The sequence below is a fragment of the Falco punctatus genome (genome assembly GCF_963210335.1).
Source record: "Falco punctatus genome assembly, chromosome: 3".
Classification (NCBI taxonomy): Eukaryota; Metazoa; Chordata; class Aves; order Falconiformes; family Falconidae; genus Falco; species Falco punctatus.
In genome coordinates, this window is record NC_137582.1 from 49,952,116 (window position 1) to 49,966,043 (window position 13,928).

Sequence of the window (13,928 nt, forward strand, 5' to 3'; positions counted from 1 at the left end):
TGAAATGGGCTTCTCCCTTTCTGGATTGTCCCTCCATGCCTGATGCACCTGACTGGTTGTGGTGAGGCGAGGTCATATGAATGCACAGCAATATCTTCTTATGTGCAGGAAGGTTTATCAAAGGATTTAGGTTACTGTTTGACAATCGTTATATTCTACTATCAAACCCTTTAGTCAATAAACAAACACAACACTTAGCAACTTTTCTTCAATGAATTATTTATTATCTATAGATCGGGAGTTTTTCTTAACCACTTGTGAACAGACTAGTCCTGCTCCAGGTTTGAGAGCAGTGTTATGTACAAGATTCTTAAGAGGACCCTGGAGCAGCAGTGAACCCCTCAATAATGATTTATGATTTTTCAATCCAAGCAACTTTTTTTTTCTTCTTTATGGGAAGACAAAGCTTGTATTTTCAGACCTTCCCCAAAAGAACCCCAGAGTGTATGTGCTCTCTTAGGTTCCCAAATTACATTTAGGTAGACTGTACTGCTTGTTTTCAAAAGGGATGAAGACAATGTGGCCTGTTTTTGTGGGACCTTTCCATCTGGGCACAAATAATAATTTAAATAATACTACTCTAATAACAAAAATAACAGCATCAGTGTACACAGTACGTTGCCATATTTGGTCAAAGAACTATCCCATCATTGCAAAGTCTAAATAAAAAGCTAAAAATAAGTATCTTCCCAGACAGAGTTCCAGCATCATGGGATTTATCGGTCTCTTTCAGTATATCTCACAACACCCAGATGCCTTAGGAATTCCTCTGTCCATGGACTAGTTGCCTGTAAACCCTCAAGATACCAGCCTTGCAATAGCCAATGCAAAAACATGTTACGCTGTCAAGCTTATCAGATCACCTTCACTGCCTGTGCATATCTCCCACCACTGCACCTAGAAGCCTGCTCTGATATGGCTTCTGATCAACTCTCAGCATCTCCTGGGGAAGCAGCTGTGGCATCCCCAGATGTGTTCACTGAACAGCACTTCCACACAGCAGTAAGCCAGGTAGGTCACAGCTGGGCAAAAACACAGGAGAAAAGGAAACAACTTTTATTCTGAGATCTCTTTCCACATAGAATTTTTTCTGGTACTTTTAATGGAGGTGTGGGAACCTGGTTGTAGAGGATAAGAACATGGGGTAGTTATTCCCAGATCACCTGGACTTTCAAAAGGTTTATATGGCAAATGTCTCTTCTTTTACTTTTTTGTCAAAACTTGTAACCTACTGTTCTACTTGCCCCACAAAATTCCATGACTCTTGTTCAGACACTTAAGAGATTGAAATTAACAGTAAGAGTATAATATTTCTGTTCATTTAGATACTTTCACAGAAACTCTATGGTGTAGGCCCATTCCTAGTTCTGTACTCTGGAGTTAAAAACATCTCAGACTTGGAAGAGTTACCAGGCCATGCCTGTATCTTTTGTTCCCATTTTCTGATATTCATCACTGCAGATCTATAACCCCGCAAATATGTAACTCTGCCATTAGGGAAAATATGGGTAATAGTTTGCAATGCCTATTCTAAAATAAGCAGAAGTGAGCCAGACATCTGGATTTTCCTCATACGTCTTTCCCAGAGCAGTGACCTTTCACTTTGAAATCTCTCCACTGTAACTGACAACACAGGATTCATGACTCTGTCCCTTCAGCAGTTTAGCATATGGGTTCATATTCCCCAACTTCTTAATAAACCATTATGGCTTTAAAAACAGTAATCTATACTTTCAAAGCCAGGGATAATTCTATATAAGTGATAGAATAACAGTAGGGTAACACTGTGATGAGATCAAATAAGGTCTCAAAATCAATAGTTAAAGGTTTGATGATAGTGCAACGCAAATTATTACATCTTTATCTAACCATAGCTTAGTATCTGATGGAATATTTCAAGGCTTCACAACATTATCTAAGGAAGTAGATAAAGGGGCGACATCTTATGACGTTCTGTTCACTTTTTAAGTCAAGGATTTACCAAATGGGTTTTCTTTTTTTCTCTTTCTTTCTTTTCTTTTTCTTTTCTTTCTTTTTCCTTCTCCTTTCTTTCCGTCTTTCTTTCTTTCCCTTCCTTCCTTTTCTCCTTTGTTTTATTCCCTTTCTTTCTTTCCTTCTTTCTTTCTTTACCAAGAAATAACTTTGTGAAACTAGGATGTAGAAATCATAACATCACAGAATCATTTAGGTTGGAAAAGACCTTTGAGATCATGAAGTCCAACTGTTAACCCAGGACTGCCAAGTCTATCACTAAACCATGTCACTAAGCACTGCATCTATGCGGTTTTTAAACACCTCCAGAGATGGTCATTTCACCGTCTCCCTGGGCAGCCTGTTCCAATGCTTGACCACCCTCTCAGTGAAGAAATTTTTCCTAACAGTCAATCTAAACTTCCCTTGGTGTAACTTGTGGCCATTTCCTCTTGTCGTGTTGCTAGTTATCTGGGAGAAAAGACCTACACCCACCTGGTTACAACCTCCTTTCAAGTAGTTGTAGACAACAATAAGAACAGCCCTGAGTCTCCTCTTCTCTGGACTAAACAGCTCCAGTTCTCTCCTGTGCTCCAGACCCTTCCCCAGCCCCGCTGCCCATCTCTGGACACACTCCAGCCCCTCAATGTCCCTCTCGCAGTGAGGGGCCCAAACCTGAACACAGTGTTCGAGGCGCGGCCTCACCAGTGCCCAGTGCAGGGGGACGGTCACTGCCCCAGTCCTGCTGGCCACACTATTTTGGATACAAGCCAGAACACTGTTGGCATCCTTGGCCACCTGGGCTCACTGCTGACTCATGTTCAGCTGGCTGTTGAGCAACACCCCCAGGTTCTTTTCTGCCAGGCAGCTTCCCAGCCGCTCTGCCCCAGCCTGTAGCACGGCATGGGGTTGGTGTGACCCAAGTGAGGGACCTGGTATTTACCCTTATTGAACCTCATACAACTGACATCCACCCATCGGTCCAGCCTCTCCAGATCCCTCTGTAGAGCCTTCCTGCCTTCAAGCAGATCAACACTCCCCCACAACTTGGTGTCATTTGCAAACCTACTGAGGGGGCACTCAATCCCCTCTTCCAGACTGTCAATGAAGATATTAACCAGAACTGGTCCCAGTACTGAGCCCTGGGGAGCACCACTTGTGACTGGCTGCCAACTGGATTTCCCTCCATTCTCCACTACTCTTTGGGCTTGGCTGGCCAGCTCTTTACCCAGCGTAAAGTACAGCAAACCAAGCCATGAGCAGCCAATTCTTCCCGGAGAATGCTGTGGAAGATGGTGTCAAAGGCTTTGCTAAAGTCCAGGCAGACAACATCCACAGCCTTCCTCTCATCCACTAGGCACGTCATCTTGTCCTAGAAGGAGATCAGGTTCATCAGGCAGGACCTGCCTTTCATAACCCCATAGTGGCTGGGCCTGATCTCCTGGTTGTCCTGTATGTGCATGTGATGGCGCTCAGGATGACCTTCTCCGTAATCTTCCCTGGCACCAAGGTCTGACTGACAGGCCTGTAGCTCCTCGCATGACTCGTATAAAGTTAGAAACATGAAATATTCATGTTTAAAGTTAGAAACACATTTAAATATACTGCTGAAGTAAGCCTTCACATCTACTAAAACTGAAGCTGCATTTTGTTCTCCCTATGAGTAAAAAAATCATGATCCTCAAGTTATTTTGGGATTAGCTAACTTCCAGAAGTAATTGATTCAATAAGACTTCTTAACTTGATGATAACATTTGAATTACAATTCTGATCATATCATTAAAAAAAATGTTACCAGTGCATAATGTAAAGACATCAGATGACATCTTTGTAGAGTAACAATAAATCTTTGGAATTTCAGGAATCTGAAATAGTCCACATGGGCAATATAAAGTATAAATCCTGACATACACTATTATAGCAATTACTGGAAAGTCTCAGGGAGGGAACTTTCATATATACAAGGCTGTACAGTACAACACATAGACCATAAATATAGCATAAAGTACTTTATAAGCAATATAAGCTAGTCTAACTGCTTTTGCTGTCACTCAGTTATTCCTGGACTACACTGATACATGACGAATTATTCTTCAAAATCTAACATTTAAAGGCTTTAAAAACGGTTATCGAGAAACTAGATTTTATGCTTTCCTTTTTTTTTTTTTTAATTGTTTTGTTTTCTTCTTTTACCCTTTGTATTAAGGAATATAGAACAAACAAACGGCAACAACAAAAACAAAAGTATTCCAAGTCATGAGATACTTTACTAGCCTCTATTACTGTGGGTGAGATCACTTGCAGCGATCGTAGCAATTTTCATACTTTTGTAAAAGACCACATGGTTCAACACTGTAAACCCTTTCAGCTTCTAAGAAGTTAATCATGTGTCATATATTTTATGATGTCCTTTGCTTGACTTCCATTTTCAGCAGAGGTCATTAAAAATAAACCAAACACACACACACACACACACACAAAAAAAAAAAAAAAAAAAGGAACAACAAAAATCAAACACACTAATTATTTTGTCACTCACAATATTTAGACCATGATGAAGCTAAAACTCTAATCCGTATATTATGTGTGACTAAATTGTGTTTTCTATATTAAGTTTGATCTTAAGTTCCTTGGGGAAGCAGTCATGAATTGCACTGATTTCCATAGAGCTAAGAATACCAAAAAGCTTATACATAACAATAAATACATAAAATCTGCACTCACTTATCGTTTTTACTTCTAATCCTTTTGCTTGTGCCACCTGACCACCTCCACAACCTACCAATATTATCCTGATTACTAATTTTAAAATTTTATGTCTCACTCCTTATATTTTTACAAGTTGTATTTAGTCTTGTTTTCAACTTCTGCTGGAGTTTCTCCTTAGTTGAAATTCCTAATATTTATGACTGAAAGTTATGTGAAAAGCTGAATGCGGTGTACTTGAAAAGGTTTAAGAGCCTTCTTAGGTTACAGCATTAGAAATATCTTACAGTACACAAAGTTTCAAAAGCTTGGATGGAAAGAACTTGCTGTAATGCTTTAGCTTCAAGTCCTACAGTTTTCTCATTTCTAAATTCTAAAGATGAGGTATCACAGTTATCAACTTTTGGACAACTGTAGGTCATTTAATCTAGTATACCCAAAGAGATGCCTAAACATTTCTTTTCTTTTTTTCTTCTTCTTCCTTTTAATATTCCAGATACAAGAATCATATCCCAAAATCAGAAGGTAATTCAAAACCAGAAAACAAAATGACATTGGAATAATATAGCAGTGTTTTTCCCAAATCCTAAGGAGAGAAGAAAATCAAGTATAATGAATTTATACACTTACAGAGTGATGCAACCGAAGTTTGACCAAATCCAAGTGGGAAGAAATTTGAACACTGCCCTGTAAAACGCTGAAAAGTTCTGCTTCAGAAAAGGAGGAAAAACTGAAGATGAGACACATTGCAGTCTGCTGTGTAGTCATTAAAAGAACATGTTTCTTAATATGTAACTCATTTGACGGATTAGCTGTGTCCAGGATGAAACCTTTGCTCATAGATAGAGATTTATTTTTTTTTTTAATATGACATCATTGCTTAAATAAATGCACAATCAGCTTATATTAGCTCTATCTAAATTCAGGCACTTCTCCAAATTCCTCATTTTCTACAACCTTTATTTGAGAAGGAATCATAATAAACTTGGTAATGCTGGGCAGCTAACTGTCCTTTACCCATTATACTGACAAGTGAAGCAGTAAGCTCACTGTGGGTTAAGTGATGCAACAGGTATGAGAAATTAAGTCAGGAATAAAGTGAGGTTTTACACCCCCCCCACCCCCACCCCCATACTCTGCGCTCTGTAATCCCCCAGGTAGAAAGCTTCAGACAGACTGTTCTAAAATACGGAACAAAGCATCTTTGAAACGTGTTACTTTTGAGATTAAAATTCAAAGTGTCATTAAATTAGACAACTAACTAATTCTCCTTCCTTTTTTCTCTACCACCTCACCTTTCACATTTCATGAAACCATGTCAGGACTAGTCTGCTGAAGCAGGATTAGAATTCCAGGGAGAAAATCTGAAGTGCTGAAATGTTAAATATGTCAGCATGTTAGAGACCCACACTTCTGCTCTAGAGCAGTAAGTACTACAACTTCTAACTGCCTCTTCCTGATCCTCAGGTGGAAAGAACAACATATGTCAGTCATATTCCGAAGGCATTAACTTACTATTCTTACCCTGACAATCCAGGCTGAAATTAAGTGCTGCAAGACCATTCAGAGACTCTGAAACTCCCACTTAAATGTAGATATGGTATACAAATTGAACAAAATATATATAGCTCTTTTATATTAAAAGCATTTTGCAAAAGCCAGTAAGAAACATCACAGTTTTCTTAAGGATTCTATTGTTAATACAGCCAATTATGGAAAGACAACTTAAGAGAAAAGGTCAATATATGCAGGTTAATGTGGAAATTAATGTGTTATTTAAAACATTGTAGCAGTTTCTGCTCGGGGGTTCAGTGAGTAAAAAGCTCTAATCACAGTTAATATGCTATAGAATATCTTCCTTTTTCTCTCAGCTGTTCCTTCACTAAATAAATTTCAAATCAATATATAGAAACTCCTAATTGCATATAACATTGAGCTTCAAAATCCCAATGCCAAAAGGCATGAAAAGCAGGTGTAGAAGTATCTCAGGACATAGTCACACTGAATAAGGTTAAAATGAGCAACACATTTTGATCCATACCAGAAACAGGTAACGCAGATAATTTACTGTTGCTTTCAGTGTCCTAATGTTAACTCACAACCATCGAAACAAAAACAACAAGCCACCAGCTTGGCAACTATCAGTCAAATAGCTCATTTAAGATTATACATAATATATTCACTGTCATCTGTTGCATATAAAGGGGAATCAGTAAAGGAAATGAAGCACACCAGGATGTGGTTCAGGTTCAGGCCACCTTTTTATTCATGAAAATCTATTAATTAGCTAGGTTTTAATAGTAAACTTGGGGTGAGAACATGGCCACAAACCACAAGTGGCTGTCATTTGGTTCTCACTATCCTATAGCTCCTCAGCACACAGACAACACAGGATACCTGGTCATCCAGAGCTTAATATGAAGTTGTGCAACACCTCAACAATCCTCTCCTTTCCACACTCTCAAAATCATACAGAGAATTGAAGAAGGTATTGAAAGAGGAATGACAAAGGGCCACACCAAGGCACAGGATGGGAAGACCACTCGTGCCCCACCGAGGCTGTCCCTTTCCTCTTGGCTGTGAAGGACACATTGACACCACCCAAGCTGGTGCACAGGAAGCAAGCAGGAGCTGGAAGAGTCGACAGACAGATCCATTTTATTCTGGGTAGTAGGACCCAACCAGACCACATAGCAATGTATGTTTATACATAGTTTTCTTACTGAATGATTTTTTTCTTTATGCTACCTGTAAGAAAATGTAAACAGTTAGCTCCTCTTACCTTACTCAACAACAATAACAAAAAAAAAGTCCAACACAAAAAACCCCAAATAGTATTTAAATGATATTTAGTAATTAAAAACTTCATTTACTTTGTTAATATGGTATACATCATGCGTCTTGCTCCAAAACCATATTATTTATTGAGGGTCTCATATATGCAATAAAATTTAAAATACTGCTACAGCTGGATTTATGGCTAAAATTATGGAGAAAGGCTCAGTGCCTTCAGCAATAGCATAGTATAAAAGCTACATAATAATTCCACTTACCCTCCAAATGTTCAAACAGATTAATTTACACAAATACATTGCCCTTTTCCTCACATGCCACAGAAATAGTTGCCCTGGAGTGAAAGATAATGGCTCTTTACACTCACTGTTGTGCAACTGAATGGGGTGAGACTTTTTCATTGAAATGCAGTGATTGTACAGCCAACTGCTGCACAAGTGACTGGATGAAAAGCTGTTTCTATGAAAAAGTTGACTTCTATGACCACTGTTAAAAAAATTTTGTATCACCAACAAGAAGAAAAATGTTTTCACAAATGAAAATCTAAGTGTGAGACGGCTATAGTATTGCTAACTAATTGTGCTGGGTAAAGGAAATGACCGAGCACAGTAAAACCAAACCTCGGTGCTAATATTGTTTTATAAATATATGTTGTATATTAAACCTAAGTATAAAATACAGCATTCAGTGCAAAGAATGAGGTCACTCTGTCTTTATAGAAATGTAGCTGAAAGCATGGCCTCTTTAAAGTTTTATATTGCAATGTCTAACGCTAATTTACAAAGGACTGAGCAGGCATATATTTTCATATATTCAAATCTTCATAAGTATAAGATCCATATTCAGATATGGAATTAATTTGATTTGTCTTATACATTATAGGGTACCTAATGTTTTAAAAGAGTATTATCTCGGTAATGACCACATTTCATATTTTCCTGTCCATTTTATGAAATCAGAGGAAGTTAAACAATGAAGACAAAAATCTATAAGCAAGTATCACATATCTAAGAGAAAACCCTGGTAATTTACAAGTGGAAACTGTTAATTAACTTGTCCTATACTTTGTTCTCAAGTTTGACTTTTTATGGATTCTGCACAAACCTACCAGACACCAAGAGTATTTTACTATCCCTAGCCAGACCTTAATTGTTTAGAGTTTTGCAGATGAAATTTTACCTCTGATGACCTCAATGAAAATGTTGCCATTACCTTCAAAGACACCAATGATTTCACATTTCTCAGCAGTTTCTTCCTGGTTAACAAGAAGATGTTGAGTCTTGCTATATTTTCACACACCCATTGGAATCTTTAAAGCCATTTATAGCAAACTGACAGAACTAAGAAATCCCCTCCAAACCTCTGGTTCTAACAGACAGATTGGCATTTTACAAATTGGTACAATCATGATACTAAAGCCCCACAGTTTCACTTACACCAACAGTTCTAACAATTTATTATAGGGACTGCTGTTGTGAGAAGAGTCTTCTACATTTGGAAGACTCTTGCATTCATTGGGAGACAAACATTCCACTAGCCCCACAATCCACCTTCATGCAAAGCATATCACAGTAAATATAACTAATGTTTTCACTTACATGATTTACAGTAATGACACTTCTTTTCATAGTAATTTAATGGGCATCTGTTAAAACCTGTCAGAAGAGCCTTGCTTGCCAAAATGTTTAAGCAGAAGTAACAAGTTCTGATTTTTCAAAGCAAGTGTCATTCATTATGACTCATGTAATAATAAAATGCAACAATATTAAACAAAAATGCTTTAAAATTATCAATATTTTTAGACTAAATAGTCATGAGAATATGAAATGAAGAAAGAGTAGAAATGAACAGGTTATCTCATGTGAAAAAAACCCACAATATTTTGCATTTTTATGGACACTAATGAAGATTCAACTTCACTACAATGTTGTTTATAGGGTTTTATTTTAATTTATAGTCTTACATATGCTTCTTTTTGGAGACTGAATGATTTCTATTTAGTTTTGAAATTTACTGAGTCTGCTTCAGTCTCACATTTAATACTAAACTGAACTCATTAAAACGAGATCATCCCCATTTTTAAAAAAAAATGTGAATATGAAAAAATGTTCAAGTGACCTTTATCAGCTATGTTTTATCATCTGTACTACAAAGTTCATCCTGGGACCACAGCCAGGGAAATCTCTCAGACATGTATGAACTGTATTTATATATTATTTAACCTGTCTTTCCATTGCAGTTTTGGAGACCAAATAAATAGTTATGTTAGTTCAAGCAAGTGTTAGATCAGCAAGCAGTGCTTTAGAAATCACTCTCTTAATCTTTGGTGATATTTGCATCTTAGTCACTCTCCTAACTTCAGTAGTAAGTAAGCAATACCATTAGCAGAGATGTGCCACAGGAGGTCAATCTGTCTCAATCATAGCCAACAAAGAAGTTTAGTGTGGAGGTTGATAGAAAACATGCTAAAAGTCTTAAAAAGAGTAATTTTCTCAGATCGCATCAGCCATGTCACCTTTATCCCAAATTACTTGGAGCTTATGTTTATCACAATCCAAATGCACTAAAGCAGTACCTTTTCACTTCTGGGGCATAACCTGCTTTTTCTGGTTGCACGACGGCCTCCCCTGTTCATCACATTTTCAAAGAATTATTCAGGTTGGAAAAGACCTTTAAGATCATCAAGTCCAACCATTAACTTAGCACTGTGAAGTCCACCACTAATCCATGTTCTTAAATGCCACATCTACACATCTTTTAAATACCTCCACGGATGGTGACTCAACCACTTCCCTGGACAGCCTGTTGCAAAGTTTGACAACCATTTTCATGAATAAAATTTTCCCTAATACCCAATCGAATCCTCCCCTGACACAATCTGAGGCCATTTCCTCTTGTCCTGTCACTTGTTACTTGGGAGAAGAGACCAACACCCACCTTGCTACAACATCCTTTCATTTAGCTACAGAGAGTGATAAGGTCTCCCCTGAGCCTCCTTTTTTTCCAGACTAAACAGCCATTCCTCATAATACTTGTGCTCTAGATCCTTCACCAGCTACATGGCTGAACCTCTAGAGTCTTTTCTAAAATTCTTAGTATGGGAGCAACATCTGACACCTCTTCACATTTCAGTACACAATCACTTTTATGGAGAAAGCATTTACAAAGGCAAAGCTCGGAAATATCGTAAATACGAAGTTTACCAACTCTATTTTAGTATATTTATCTTTTAGCAGGTATAAAAATAGTTAAACAATAGATATGCAATCCCCAAATGTAGGCATTACCATTCACTGCACTTAAATGTTAGTAATATCAGCAGAATTCATAGAGGTTTTCCTCAATGAATAAAGACACCAACATAGTAGTCTCAGTATTTATTTCTTGCTCAGAATATAATTTACTGTCAGACTTGTTTTTGAAAATCGAATCTGATTCACACTACATAAAAACAATTGGCAAACTGGGCAGTAGCTTTTGATAGGACTTAAGAAATAAAAGCATTAAGCTAGTATCGATTTTTGCTTTCATACAATTCCTTGTCATTCTTAAAGCTCTGACCTAAAAATGAAATGAAGGTGCCCTCTTTTTTGTTTTGTTTTATCTTTCTTACATATTTCTGGTTTTGAATACAGCAGTCTGCCACTGTAACATCACTACTAATCTGATGGTAAATCTGTAGTTTTTTCTCAATACTAGCTTTAAAACACAACATGTCATATACCAGGTTATCCACTACACAGCAAAAGAATGAAGATAAGCAATCAAGTTTTAAAAGACTTAATTAGTCTTTAAATAAGTATAGAAAAGGTTCAATTGTGATAATGCAATATGATGAAATTTATAACAGCTCTACATCTTCTCTAATGTACTATCGAGGCAGTCCTTGCCTCAGGGAGCTAGAACTCCCCACAGTACTGATCATGTATGCAGGAGGCTGCTGTGTTCGCATGGTGTTGCACCAAAATCAGTGGGGTGTCAAACTGGAACAGCCATCTGGCAATGTGTAAGAAACTGCTATATGAGTGCCTAAAAGACAGACATGGAAGACAAAGTATTCTATAAAAACTGAAAGAAAAGGTAACTAACAATTATTTTTTTCAGAAAAAAACTTTTAAAGGTCTGAGAGAGTTGCTGAAATAAAAACCACAATTGAAAAAAAAAAAAACCAAACAACAAAACACATTATGTGCATTACCTTGATTATATGTGCCTATTTTGGAATACATTCAACATAACAAAGCAACGTAGATTTTTCAATAAGAAGGAAATGTAAAACTGAATGGATTTTTGCAGCTTATCTCAGTGCTTTGGATTTCTAAATTCCAAAAATAAGATCAACAAACACAGACTCAAAATCACCATTTAAATGCTGGACTTTAATTTAACCTTACTAGGAATTTCATTGAGGTTGTATATTCCTCAGTGACATAATTTGTCTTTGAGATATATAAGCAAGATACACTAAAAATAAGTTTGCCTTTACAGCAGAGTATGTATCTCCATATGAGAAAGCCTACCGAAGAAATTAAAATGTAACATAAAGCCAAAGGGAGATGCATTTTACGTCTTAAAGTTACTGAAGGTACACTCCCAGTCACACGATCACATCCATGATTAAGCCATCCGTCCACTGAAAGGGGAATAAATATTTCCTGTTGTCCTATGGTATGAATATCTCAATAAATGGACAGTATCAACCACAATTGTGAATTGAGATAAAGAGGTAGTAGGAAAGGTCAAAAGCTGATGACACATTCCCGTTACCTTGCATTTTACCTTCAAAAGCATCTCACTGTATTTTCCACTTAATAATTTGTAAGAACGTATGGAGGGTAGCCTTGGCCAGATTAGTAAAGCAGTTCTGAGAACACAGAGAATGTACTTTACAGAAAAAAACAGCTGTTCCCACTGTGCTGTACTAACCTGTTGTAGTGTTTGGTTTTTTTCTTGACGTTATAACCTTCAGAACTCTGCAATATCTGAAATATCATTGACACTAACATTACTTACTAAGTACAGACCTTCTTTACTCCAGAGACTAAAATTTCTCAGCACAAGTTATTAGTAAAGTCCTAATTTTAATTTCAGAAACAGAAGGCTCTGTCAGCAGCTGAAATAAGGTTTCCCAAGCTTACACTGCCAATGGAGAACGGCTTGAGATAACTACAATAAAGGAGCATTTGTCCCATCCAATCTGCTCAAGCACTACAAAAGCCTCCTGTGGGCTACTGTTTATAGTTTTGGGTACAAAAACCAAAGAAAATCAAACATGGAGCAGATGGTGGTATTTCAGGGGGCAGCAATAAGAATGATCACACATCCAAATAACATGGCCTATAAACACAGACTGTGAGAATCTAAGTCATTTTTGCCCAGAACAGAGAAGACCAAGAGAAGGCAACACACGCAGCCATATGCTTCTACATATACACAACCAAATACATATATGCATATATGCACATACAAAAAGAACAGGGAGAATGGAAACAAACTCTTGACTGTTTATTGTACATAGGCCAAGAAGTAATCAGATTAATTCATAGTGAAGAAGATACAGGTTACCCACTAAGAAGAATTTTTCCAGTAGAAGAGCCCCTAAGCAGTTCACAGAAATCAACTGCCTAAGGAAGCTGTGAATTTCTGTCACTAGAGGTGTTTTGTTATTTTTCTCTAAGAACCAATAAAATTAAAATATTCCAGGAATGGTTCAAGTACAGCTGATCTCATGCTCTAGGCAACGATTGGAAAGGATGATCTCTCAAACTTCATTTCAACTATCTTCTCTAGAATATTCCTAATTTTAAAAGCTAAATTTCAGGTAAATTAAATTTCAACTTAACTTTTTTTTTAACTGCAGCAACAAGAAACAAATCTAGCTTTACATTCCTCAAAAATATGACTATGCAATAGATTCATTACATGTCCAATATTACTACACTATATTTATACAGGTTGTGCTTATAAATTTAACTTTTTATTTTCATTTAAACTAGAACCACATAAGAAGAAAGAAAACAAAACAACATCAACAAGAAAAAGTTGTGTCCCCAAGTGTTGCTTTTATACAGAAAATTAATAAGAAAAATTAACTAGGGAGTTACAAAGCATTTTGAAATGCAATTTGAAAATATTTACACTCTGATCATTAAAGCTGCCAAAACCGGGTGCAGCACAGACATCAACTTCAAAACACTTTCATTTAGTATAAGCAAAACCAGAAATGTGTGAAAAGGACAAAAACAGCCTTCACTTTAATTTCCAGTGAGGTGATTTGTTGTCATTTATTTAGGCTATTTATTACTACTGATGTTATGGATAGTATCTAAAGTTGACACTGTCTATCTCTTCAAAGAAAACAAACCTGTTCACGTTGAACGTCAGGCCTTCAGTATGTGCTTTGTGCTACTTTTTGGTAGGAATATGATGATTTTGTCATTTTTTTTTCCTTTATTTTA

General features: G+C 36.9%; 1 protein-coding gene across 5 annotated transcripts in view; it reads right to left on the reverse strand.

Annotated features, from left to right (window-relative positions):
- Positions 1-13,928, reverse strand: part of SNTG1 (syntrophin gamma 1) — a 372,531-nt gene that overhangs the window by 211,479 nt on the left and 147,124 nt on the right. The window lies entirely within an intron of this gene.